This window comes from Prosopis cineraria, unplaced genomic scaffold (genome assembly GCF_029017545.1).
Source record: "Prosopis cineraria cultivar Desert tree isolate PC_DT_omini unplaced genomic scaffold, ASM2901754v1 PC12, whole genome shotgun sequence".
NCBI classification, from domain to species: domain Eukaryota; kingdom Viridiplantae; phylum Streptophyta; class Magnoliopsida; order Fabales; family Fabaceae; genus Prosopis; species Prosopis cineraria.
Window position 1 is genome coordinate 19,032,354 of NW_026555343.1, and position 12,757 is coordinate 19,045,110.

The 12,757-nt window shown below is 26.1% G+C and overlaps 1 protein-coding gene across 4 annotated transcripts in view; it reads left to right on the plus strand.

Moving 5' to 3' along the window:
• Positions 1–11,261, plus strand: part of LOC129288164 (organelle RRM domain-containing protein 6, chloroplastic) — a 35,585-nt gene extending 24,324 nt beyond the window's left edge. For 2 of the 4 annotated variants that reach the window (XR_008587940.1, XR_008587939.1), the window contains 2 exons: positions 8,739–8,840; positions 10,962–11,261. The gene's annotated coding sequence lies outside the window, so the exon portion shown is untranslated. Of the gene's footprint in view, positions 1–8,738; positions 8,841–10,948 lie in introns of all 4 variants that reach the window. The other 2 variants (XM_054924588.1, XM_054924587.1) reach the window with 2 other exon arrangements.
• The last annotated feature ends 1,496 nt before the right edge of the window (positions 11,262–12,757 follow it).

Below are 12,757 nucleotides of genomic sequence, written 5' to 3' on the forward strand. Positions count from 1 at the left end.
TGGGAATAAGGGTCAGGTTTGGAGGTTCTGTTTAAATAAGGGTTTGGGCTTTGAAAATGAATTTCTTTTTTAAAGTACTCGAGTTTGAGGGTTTGGCCTTGATAAGCCCTGTAAAAAAAGGCTCGGGCCCGAGCTGCCTTTTAAGCCCTATATTATTATTATTATTATTAATTTGGTGGAACATGTGTTTGAAGTCAATGACCTGCTCACCTGATTCTACATGCAATATATTATTATTAATTTTAATTTATTTTAAAATTAATTTAATATAATTTAATAAATATTAGTGTATAGTATAAAATTTATGATATTTTTTATTTTTCTTTAATTGTTATGTTTGTGTATTTATAAAAAATGAACTCTTTTTTAACCAAGAATTAAATTTTATTATTAGACTTTTAAATGTGTGTTGTTTAATTTCTAAAAAATTATGTTCAAAATATTTAGACTATTTAAAGCAACAGATAAGAAAAGCAAGTAGACAGATAGGGAAAGCAGGAAAACAAGTAACTGAGTTAAACAACAATAAACTTTAGGGATTAAGAAGTTCATATTATCTTTCTCTTAATATCATTTTTGTCAATTGTTAATTTACCTTTATTTCTTTTATAAATTTTATGTTCATTTGTAAATACTAATTCTATCATAGTAGTTATATTTATTGTTCTTGATCCTGGTAATAATTTTATTCCTCCTAATTTATGATATATTAATAAAGTTTTATTCATATTTTTATCAGCTTTTGAAATGCAAAAGTTAGTGTTTATTGTAAATTTTAGTTTTTGATATATTAGATTTTCAGTTAATATTCTTAAAATACTATTTTCAACACTATTTATTATTCTTCTATCAATTATTAATAATTCTATTGGTGAATTTCTTCTTTCTTGCAAATAAGCTTTTACTAATAATTGTACTCCAGCAATATATATTTCTGTTACTTCATCTTTAAATGATAATTTATTAATCTCAGCATCTATTAAAGCTTTACTTATTAAAGGTATTCTCCATATTCCTTCAATTTACTTATTAAAGGTATTTTCAATACTCCTTTAGTTAATGTTGATTTTATAGGGTGTTTCTTTTCTAATACTACACATGCATATTTTTCTTATTTCTAAGACTTCACAAGTTTTCCTACTTTATTCATAAAACTTTCATTTTTTTAATCCTTCAGGTTTTAAATTTAATTTTGAATTTCTTATCTTTTCATATTGTTTTTGATTAAAAGTAATTATTTTTTGAACTATTCCTTCCTCTGCACTTACAACTTCTTCATATTCATCATATTCATTTTGATTACTATTTTTAAGTTCATCTTTTAATCTATTCATCATATACATATAACCTATTTCTTCTTCTTCAGATTCACTATTTTCAAATTCACTTTTATTGACTATTTTTAAATTATAAATTTTTGTTTTTGAATTATTTAATTCATTTTCTATTTCAAATAATTCTTCATCATATCCTATAGGTTTTAAATTTTCTTTATATGCTTCTTCCATTATTTTTATAATTTTCTTATCCTTTTTATTTAGGCAATTAGGTGATATGTGTCCTAATTCTCCACAATTATAACATTTACATTTTTTAAGTCTTTTATTATAATTTATTCTTCTTTTTCCTTTTCTCTTGAAGAACTTTCTTGGTTTATACTTACTATGGTTTTTATAATATTTTTCTTTAGGATATCTTTTGAATTTTATTTTGAATTTTATTTTCTTCTTTTTCTTTCCATATTTTTCTGGTTTATATCCTCGTTTATGTCATTTCATTATTTCTCCACATCTTAATATTGTTTTGTTAGTTTTATAATATTTCATATTTCTCCATACAGTTCTACATTTATCGGTTATATATTTTTCTTAAAAATAATTCTCTTCTTCTTATAGTATCTATCTTATTTAAAACATTTATTGGACCTTGTCTTGTATCATCTATTATTTCATCTCCTTCTGAGGTTACTTTATAAGTGTCATAATAATCTTCTAATATTGTATCTGATATTAATTTTGGTAGTTTTTTATAAAATAAGTCTAAATATAATCTTTCTTCTTTTAAATCCTCTAATCCTGCTTCATAATAATATTTTTTTATATTCACATATAAAAGCATTTAAATATTCTGGTTTTAATGAACATAATTCTATTTCATGTAATATTTTTATTGCTTGTTTTTGTTTACTCATTTCATTTATATTCATATTTATTCCTCCAAATTCATTTAATGTTTTTATATATTTATCTATTAACATAGCATAATATTCTCTTTTACTATGATAACTTTTATTTAATCTTTTAAATTTTTCTCTATATTCTTGAGTTTTTTTATTCCATCAACTTTTTACATTTCCTAAAAATGTTGCTTCTATTAACATATTTGCAGTATTTATATCTATATTTTTTTGTATTAATACTATTAATGTATCTTTTCCCCATTCTTCTATTACTTCAATATTGTTTAAATTATAATCTAAATTTAATCATATTCCTGAATTTTATATTTGTTTACTTTCATATTGTGCTAAAGGTGTGGGGGTAAATTCATTATTTTTGGGTATATTGAATGTAGCCTGAAAAGGTATATTATTACATTTTTTATTTGAATTTATAAAATCGTTTTATAATATTGTTCTCTTTCATTCAAATAATGTTTACAATATTTTTTAACTTGGTTAATGCAACAAGATCTAGAAGGCATAGAAACAAGAATAGGAATAATAGTAACAATAAATGAATATATAGGAAGAGAAACTAGGATATATTATATGACCCCAATAACAAAAAGAAATCAAAGAAGATTTTTAATTTTTCTAAGTATATGCTTTTCAATAATAGAAGTATTAGAAAATGTTCCATAATGAATATCATAAAAACAATTGAACCAAAAATGTATGAAATAGAGTAAAATAAAATTTCAGAAAGTTTTTATATACCAGTAGAAAATTTAGCATGTATTTTAGTACATTTTTTATTAGGAGGAGAAGGAGATAGTATAAGTAATTAGGCACACTAGACAAATATGTTTTTAATGAAACAATTAGATTGTTATATAAATGAAAATATAAAAGATTTAGAACTTTTTTTTAATGAAAAAGAGATAATAAATATGTTACCAAAAGAAGTACAAATAATGTTAGAAAAAGAAAGTCTTAGAGAAAAAATGAAAAGATTTAAAGAATATACAAAACCTTTAGAACAAAAAATATATGAAATAAAGAAAGAATGTAATGAAAATTAGATGAAATAAAACATGATACAGAAAGACTAAGAACTGAGCAAAGTATGATAAGTCATAATATTTATAGAATAATGAAATATTTAGGAATAAACCCTCATAATAAATTAGAAGATGAATGGTCACAAATAAATATGATGAGAATAGTTGAAGATGAACAAATTATAAATGAAGAAAAAAAATAAGAAAACAAGATATGCATAAAAATATAAGACAAACGAGAATAGAAACAAAAAAAAAATAAAGAAAGGACAAGAGATAATGAATAATAATCTATAGTTTATACATGCGCAAATAAAAAAAATTAGAATTACAGATATTTGATAGAGAAAATGGAACAAATTATGCAAAGAAAAAAGATAAAGAAATAAAACAAAAACTAGAAGAAGAAATAGAAAGAGAATTAAGAGGAGAAAATGAAATAGATGAAGAAGAATGAGAGAGTACAAATAAAGCTACAGAAATAATGTTAGGAAATTATAATTATAAATCCAGAAAGAAAAATAAACCAAAACTTAAAAATAATGCAAAAATAAATATGGCACAAACAATAAATGACACAGAAAGTGAATTAGAAAGTCAATCTGAAGAATTGAAAATAGAATTTTAAAAATTATTACAAATTGAAGAAATAGAAGAAAGAGAAGAATTAGAAAAAATAAAATAAGAATATAAACATATGATAAATAATAATTTTGAAGAAGGATTTATAAATATGCAAAATTCACAAATAGTAATTCATGACCAATAACCATATGGAATACATCAAAATTTTGTAGCACCAAATTTAGATGATCCATCTTATAATAATAGAAATGTAGAATCAAGTAAAATATCTGAAGAACATAGAGATGAAAGGATGATGGAATTAGATGAAAGAGAACAATATTATGAAATAGATTTTATAAATTTAAATAAAAAAATAATGTAATAATATACCTTTTCAGGCTACATTCAAGATACTCAAAAATAATGAATTTACACCCACACCTTTAGCACAATATGAAAGTAAATAAATATCAAATTCAAGAATATGGTTAAATTTAGATTATAATTTAAACAATATTGAAGTAATAGAAGAATGGGGAAAAGATACATTAATAGCATTAATAGGAAAAAATGTAGATATAAATACTGTAAATATGTTGATAGAAGCAACATTTTTAGAAAATGTAAAAAATTGGTGGAAAAAAAACTCAAGAATATAGAGAAAAATTTAGAAGATTAGATAAAAGTTATCATAGTAAAAGAGAATATTATGCTATGTTAATAGATAAATATATAAAAACATTATTAAATAAATTTGGAGGAATAAGTATGGATATAAATGAAATGAGTCAACAAAAACAAGCAATAAAAATATTACATGAAATAGAATTATGTTCATTAGAACCAGAATATTTAAATGCTTTTATATGTGAATATAAAAATATTATTATGAAGCATGATTAGAAGATTTAAAAGAAGAAAAATTCTATTTAGATTTATTTTATAGAAAACTACCAAAATTAATATCAGATACAATATTAGAAGATTATTATGACACTTATAAAGTAACCTCAGAAGGAGATGAAATAATAGATGATACAAGACAAGGTCCAATAAATGTTTTAAATAAGATAAATACTACAGGAAGAAGAGAATTATTTTTAAGAAAATATATAGCCGATAAATGTAGAACTGTATGGAGAAATATGAAATATCATAAAACTAGCAAAACAATATTAAGATGTGGAGAAATAATGAAAGGACATAAATGGGGATATAAACCAGAAAAATATGGAAAGAAAAAGAAGAAAATAAAATTCAAAATAAAATTCAAAAGATATCCTAAAGAAAAATATTATAAAAAACATAATAAATATAAATCAAGAAAATTCTTTAAGAGAAAAGGAAAAATAAGAATAAATTATAATAAAAGACCTTAAAAATGTAAATGTTATAATTGTGGAGAATTAGGACACATATCACCTAACTGTCCAAATAAAAAAGATAAGAAAATTATGAAAATAATGGAAGAAGCATATAAAGAAAATTTAGAACTTATAGGATATGATGAAGAATTATCTGAAATAGAAAATGAATTAGATAATTTAAAAATAAAAATTTATAAATTAAAAATAGTCAGTGAAAGTGAATTTGAAGAAGAAGAAATAAGTTATATGTATATGATGAATAGATTAAAAGATGAACTTGAAAGTAGTAATCAAAATGAATATGAAGAAGTTGTACGTGCAAAGGAAGGAATAGTTCAAAAAAGAATGACTTTTAATCAAAAACAATATAAAAAAATAACAGATTCAAAATTAAATTTAAAACATGAAGAATTAAAAAATGAAAGTTTTATGAATAAAGTAGGAAAACTTGTGAAGTCTAAGAAACAAGAAAAATATGCATGTGTAGTATTAGAAAAAAAACACCCTATAGAATTAACATTAATTGAAGAAGTATTGAGAATACCTTTAATAAGTAAATTGAAGGAATATGGAGAATATCTTTAATAAGTAAAGCTTTAATAGATGCTGAAATTAATAAATTATTATTTAAAGATGAAGTAACAGAAATATATATTGTTGGAGTACAATTATTAGTAAAAGCTTATTTTCAAGAATGAAGAAATTCACCAATATAATTATTAATAATTGATGGAAGAATAATAAGTAGTGTTGAAGATAGTATTTTAAAGATATTAATTGAAAATTTAATATATCAAAAACTAAAATTTACAGTAAACATTAACTTTTGTATTTCAAGAGCTGATGAAAATATAAATAAGACTTTATTAATATATCATAAATTAGGAAGAATAAAATTATTATCAGGATCAAGAACAATAAGTATAACTGCTATGATAGGATTAGTATTTACAAATGAACATAAGATTTATAAAAGAAATGAAGGTAAGTTGACAAACATTTTATGCCTGTATTATAAGAAATAGAATTAGACCCAACCAGAATAACAATACCTGAATAATTAAGATTAAAATTAGATAATACAATAGGATATTATGAAAATGAAAATAATTCAAGGAGCCTGATAACCAATGACAATATAGGACAAAGAACATTAAGAATAAGTACATTAACATTAAATATAAATATAAATCAACCTACTATTAGAAGAAGTTTTAGTTTTGAGCCAAGACCCAATACAAGTAGGGGAATGTCTAGACAAGAAAGATTATTGTTAAGATTTAGAACTGAAAGACCTATAAGTTCAGACTTAGAATCAATAAGACCAAAGACACCAATAGAAAACAATAACTATATAGTTATACAAGTAAACAAAATGCTAATTGGATAGATGTAATGTCCTTAGTAGACCCAAGAGAGCAAAAAAGTACAATACAATTAGGATTAACAAATAATAATCTTGAAGTAACAAATGAAGGAAATAAAATAATATCTTCAATAAGAATAAATGAAAGAGATGTTTTAACTGTAAAATTCTAGGTAATAGATGATAATAATAATCAATGTAAAATAATCCTAGGAAAAGATTTTTTTGAACAAGTAAAATCATGGAGAATACAAGAAGAAAAAATTATGATAAATATTAATCATCAAATAATAGTAATCCAAAAAATAAAATTGATATGACAATTATATTACATATTGGTAAAATTTAATTATCACAAATATAGATTTAAAAAATATCATGCTTTAGTCGACACAGGAGCAAATATTTCAATAGCAAAAGCAAATGTATTAACAAATGAATTATGGAAAAAGAAAAATAAAGTATTAAGAATGCAAGGGGTAGGACAAGAAATTAATTGTATTGAATTAGAAGCAAGAGAAATTATGGTACAAATAGGAGAATATGAATTAAAAATAAGAAAATTAAATCAATATAATGGTAATTCATGTGATGTAATATTAGGAATAGATTTTATTGAACAATATTATCTTTTACATATGTTTGAAAAAGCAATAATATTAATAATACTTTGTAAACACTAAGCATGGGGAGTAAGAGTAACTAAATCTTATAGTAGAAGAGATGAAAAATTTCAAAAGAAAGCAGAATGATATGAAGTGCAATTTCTACCAAATAAAAAACCTTTGTATAATAATAAAGTTATAAATTCAATAAAACTGTTAAATACTGCAAAAGAAATTAAAACAATTGAACAAAGATTAATGGAAAATTATAGTGATAATCCTTTAGTTCATTGGGAAAAAATCTAAACCTTTGGCAAAAATAGAATTAAGAGATTACAGTAAAGAAATAAATTGTAAACTATACCCATGGACAGAAAATGATAAAAAAGAATTCATAATGCACATTAATGAAATGAAACAATATGATTTAACAAGAGAAAGTAGATTTGAATATTCATCACCTGTTGTGATTGTAGTAAAACATAATGAAGAAAAAAGAGAAAAATCAAGATTAGTCATAAACTATAAAAAATTAAATAAATTAGCAATAAGAAATAGATATCCAATACCAAAAATAGATTTGTTATTTAATCTAATAAGAGGAAAAATATATTTAGTAAGTTTGATTGCAAATCTGGATTTTTTCAAATAAAATTAGAAGAGAATAAAAAATATATTGCTTTTAGTACATCTGAAGGACTGTATGAATGGAATGTATTACCTATGAGATTTCATAATAGCCCTAGTATATTTCAAGAATATGTGACAAAATTATTATTACTAATAAAAAATTTTGCTGTCATATATATAGACGATATTTTGATATTCTCAAAGGATAAAGAAGAACATGAAAAACATTTAGAACAATTTATAAATCTTATGGAAGAAAAAGGATTAAACATATCACCTAAAAAAGCTGAATTAAGAAAAGAAAGAATATGATTTTTAGGACAGTACATAACTAATAATAGAATAGAATTACAAGAACATATTAGTAAGAAAATATTGAAATTTGAGGAAATTAAAAATAAAAAAGAACTTCAATCATTTTTAGGACTAGTAAATCAGGCTAGAAACTATATTCTAAACTTATCAAAATTAACAGCAAAAATAAGTAAATTAGCTGGAGAAAAGACAATATGGATATGGGATAAAGAAAAAGAAAAAATAGTGAACCAGATAAAACTTTATGTCAAAATCTACCTAAATTAACTATTCCAATAAATAATAATGTAATATGGATGAGATATACAGATGCTAGTGAAAATTATTGTGGGGTAGCTTTATATCACATTAATGAAAAGGAAGAAGAAGTAATAACTAGATAGCAAGTGGAAAATTTAACGATTCTCAAACTAGATATTATTCAAACTGGAAAGAATTTTTAGCAATAGTAAAAGCTGTACAAAAGTTTGAATTATTTATTATTAATACTAGATTCATTATAAGAACTGATAATACTTAAGTAAAACATTGGTTAAATAAAGGAATAAAGACAACTCAATTATGTAATAAGATGTTAATAAAATGACAATCAGATATGTCTTATTATGATTATGAAATTGAATATATTAAAGGAAAAAATAATATTATTGCTGATTATTTGTCTAGATGGAGCCAAATAGAAGAGAGACCAATATGATGACAAATAGTAGTGGTGGTGGTTCACTTACAGGACCAATGATGACCCCACTAGACCAAGTAATTATGAAGGTAAATATTCTGGAGATGAATATGACTCTTCTTGCCGGACAACTAAATGCAAATATGCAATTATTATCTAAATCAGTTTCTCATCTTAAAAATGAGGTGAATATTTTGACAAGTAAAGTGGAGGACTTAGAGAAATCTAAGGGTCCATTATCCCAATCCCCTACCATAACTGAAACAGCTGACTATGTATTGCTACAGGGTTTGACCGATATTGATCCGGGTCATAGTAGAACATGAAAGGTTCTCAGTCCTCTTTCATACTGAGATTAACAAGTGGACAATTTCTAAAGCCTAGCTATAGACCTTTTACAGATTTACTTCCTTCAAACTAGCATAGCATAGCCTTCCTTCGTTTCCTACTGGAGGTGTAACCATAGCACCATATAACCAGTAATTCCCCTTACAGGATCATTACGGAAATCCAAAACTTTTGTTAAGTATTAGATAATAATCCCCCTTAACCCCTAAAAAGAAATTACTCAGCCATACCTTTTAATCTTCAATACTTGCAAAGGAGGAAATAAATGAACATAATTCTTTTATTAATGGTAAGAGGGCAAGGTTACAAGAAGGCAGAGAACTCAAGTGCTCAAGAAAGCTCTAAGGTTCTCAGCTGTGTGTTGCTTCAGAGATTACATGGTTTTATATAGAGTTGGCATTTCAACCATGGTTACATAACCTTGGTTAATTTTAACTCTAATAATTACAAGAAAACAAAACTACTTTTGACAAAATGAGAAAGGTAGACTTAGACTTCTTAGACTTTTTGACAAAATGGAAAGTCAAAGTAATTATTATAAGATACAATATAGGTTTAGGCTTCTTTTTAGCTCTTAGTCTTTTTGACTTTTTCTTCTTCCATCCTCTTCAGTCTTCTTTTGCTTGTCAGCAAGCTAATTTAGAATATTCATGTTGATAGAAGGATCTTCATAGTCTCTGTCAGCTTCTCTTTTTTCATCACAATATTTACATTTATGGATAGCATATTCTGACAATACTTGACATATTTTCTTCTGTCCCTTCATCATTATCCATCAAATTATTTTTCAGTCTTTGGTACCAATTGTTGAAGCTTCTTGAATTTTTGCTATTTTTTCCTACTGAGAAAATACATGTTGGGCCAGTGAAATATGTCCATTGTTCTTCTTCTGCCATTGCTGTCCTATTGAGCTCCTAGAAAATTATATGTACTTCTTGGGCTCTGATAATGGAGATCTTGTATCTGATATCTTCATCATTAATAATATCTTCTTTTTCTTCTTGCTCATACTCAAATGGTTTTCTTGTTATTCCGAACTTAATCAAATTAATTGGATGATAGAATTTGTCAGGAGTTATTTCTGCTATAGTTGAATAACACCGAATGAAGACTCAGTATTGAGTTACTATTTCAAAATAATCTTTGGCAGCTTCCTTAATTGACTCTGGGAGTTTTGATATTTCTGACATATCATTAGAAGGATATATAGAGTGAATAAGGCTATAATTGTACAAGGTTTTTACAAGATCAGGGTTAGTGTTTGGATAAACAATGACTTTGTTGAAAGAATAATGAGAAACATATTTAATGTTATTGGTATTAGGAAGAGCAAATGGTTGGTCTTATTGATGAGAAGTTTAAAATAATTATACTAGTCTAACATCTTAAAGGATGGTGAAGTTACTAGGTTTGGACTTCTTCTCCTAGAAAAGGTAGAAGTGAAAGTACCATTTTGAGGTGTTCTTGTTACTATTTGGGCTTTAGACTTTCGGGCTTCTTTTACTATTTCAGTAAAAGGAATTATTAGACCGATTTTTTTTGGACTATAAGGCTGGAATAATGAATCAGGAGTTTGAGTAGATGACTCAATTACTTGTTTTACTTGTCTTTCAGGGGATTGAGATAATGAATTAATTTAATATAATTTAAAAAATATTAGTGTATAGTATAAAATTTAGATGGTCGAATAATCATGTTAGTGGTAGATGACTTGTGTTTATAGAAAGGATATATTGAATATGCTAAAAGAGTATTTTGAAAGTATATAAGCTTTTCTCGCTTTTGGTTGTGCACATTAATTAATAGTAGAGAATTATTCTATTACTGAGATGTTTATTTCACCCTATAGTTATATTTTATAGGTGAGGGCTCCAGTAGGAGCAAGGGAAAGAAATGGGTGACTAAAGAGTGAAGAGCATCATTGTATAGCTCTTCTCTTTCCTCTTTTTAGGTTTTGTAATGAATATGTTATGATGTTATTCCAACTCAGGATCATTACATTGTTTCACTATCACTTGTATGAAACTCTATGTGATGTGTGCATATCCCGGCCTAAAATTGTGATGCTTGTGATTAAGTGTAAATGGCCAAGATACTTATACAAGTGATTTATTGCATTAACTATATGTTGAATGACCAAATGAGATTTATGTTGAATTTTATCCACCCTTTTATATTGTTGAAAATAGGGGTTTGGTGGTCATTTTGAGTGTTAATGGTTATTTGTGTGATATGACTAGCCATATATGTTGTGTGTGGTTCATTTGAGGTTGTCAAAGTGACTCCAGGGCTAGTGGCACTTAGTGGTGTCGATTGGACACCCTTGATTGTGTTTTAAGGTGAAAACAAATCATCTTGGGTTTGGGTGTTCATATTTTTAATGGATGATCATTTGGGTGTGAGACCGGTGTCATTAGTTAGAGGGCTCATAAAGCTTCGTGTGGATACTTGAATCACTCAAATTAGATGTCGGATGATGAAACGGTGAACTCTAAAAGTTTAGAGTGTTATCATGATAGCAATTTACTGTCATGATAGTAGGCGCACGCCGCGGTGCAACAATGCTTTCTGAGGGACTCGTCCCTCTGTGCCTTCCACTACAGCGGGTATGGCCTGTGCCATGGCACATGAGCTAGTTTATGAAGAAATTTCAATTTTCTTCTTCTTATTTTCAAATGTGGTTTGATTCCCATGCTTCCGTTATCTTATTTGATTTATTTTTAATCATAGTTTGAGCTCAAATGATTTTTCAAAGAGGGTTTTTTTGGGATCCCAATATTTTAAATTAATTACTTTTAAACCCTTGGATTGTGATGACTTTTACTTGAGATTTTAATTAATCCGGGTTATCACAATAGCGTGTTAGTGTTATCTTAGTAATGTCAAGGCAGACATTACAGTTTTGGTCAAGATCAGGCATCGAGTTTGCTATAAACCTGGTCCTATTCGGTCTTTGTGCAGCCTTACTTTCTAGGATAATTTTTATTATCTAAATCAACATTTTCAACTCTCACAACTTAATGTCCTCATATACAAGAGTATTTATAGGGTTTATTAGCTTCCTTTAACTCACATTAACTTTATTAAACTTCCAACTAGCCATTAATGGCTTCACATTACTCCAACCACCTCATTTATGGTGGAATTTTGAGTATTTATTAGTCCTTAACTATCAAAATTCACAATACCATAAATGCTAAGTTTAAATAATCTAAACAAAAGTCAATGGGTTCGAATTCATACCCTTTATGGATCAAAAATTATCTTTCTCAAACAAACCCTAACTCCCAACATTAAGAAATTGCAAAGAGGAAGAGGGGGAAAGAGCTTAGTAATCTTACCTTTAATGTTTGAAAGTCTCAAAATACTCCAAATGCTTCCAAATCTCAAGCCCTAGTAAAGGTTTTCACTTGCTCCTTATTTCCTCTTTTGTTTCTCCTCTATTTTATATTTGTTTTGCGTACTTATCTCTACAGAAATGCAACCACGTACTGTGGCGTATGTACCATGAGCCATGGCATGTAGTACAGAGAGGGATCTTCGTGCTTTGATGGCTCATGCACCTCAGCATGTGAAACACAGTCATTTCCCTTTGTTTTTCTCACTTTTTGATGTTCGGGTAGTTCGACTTCACTCCGAACTCAATCTCAGGGCTGAT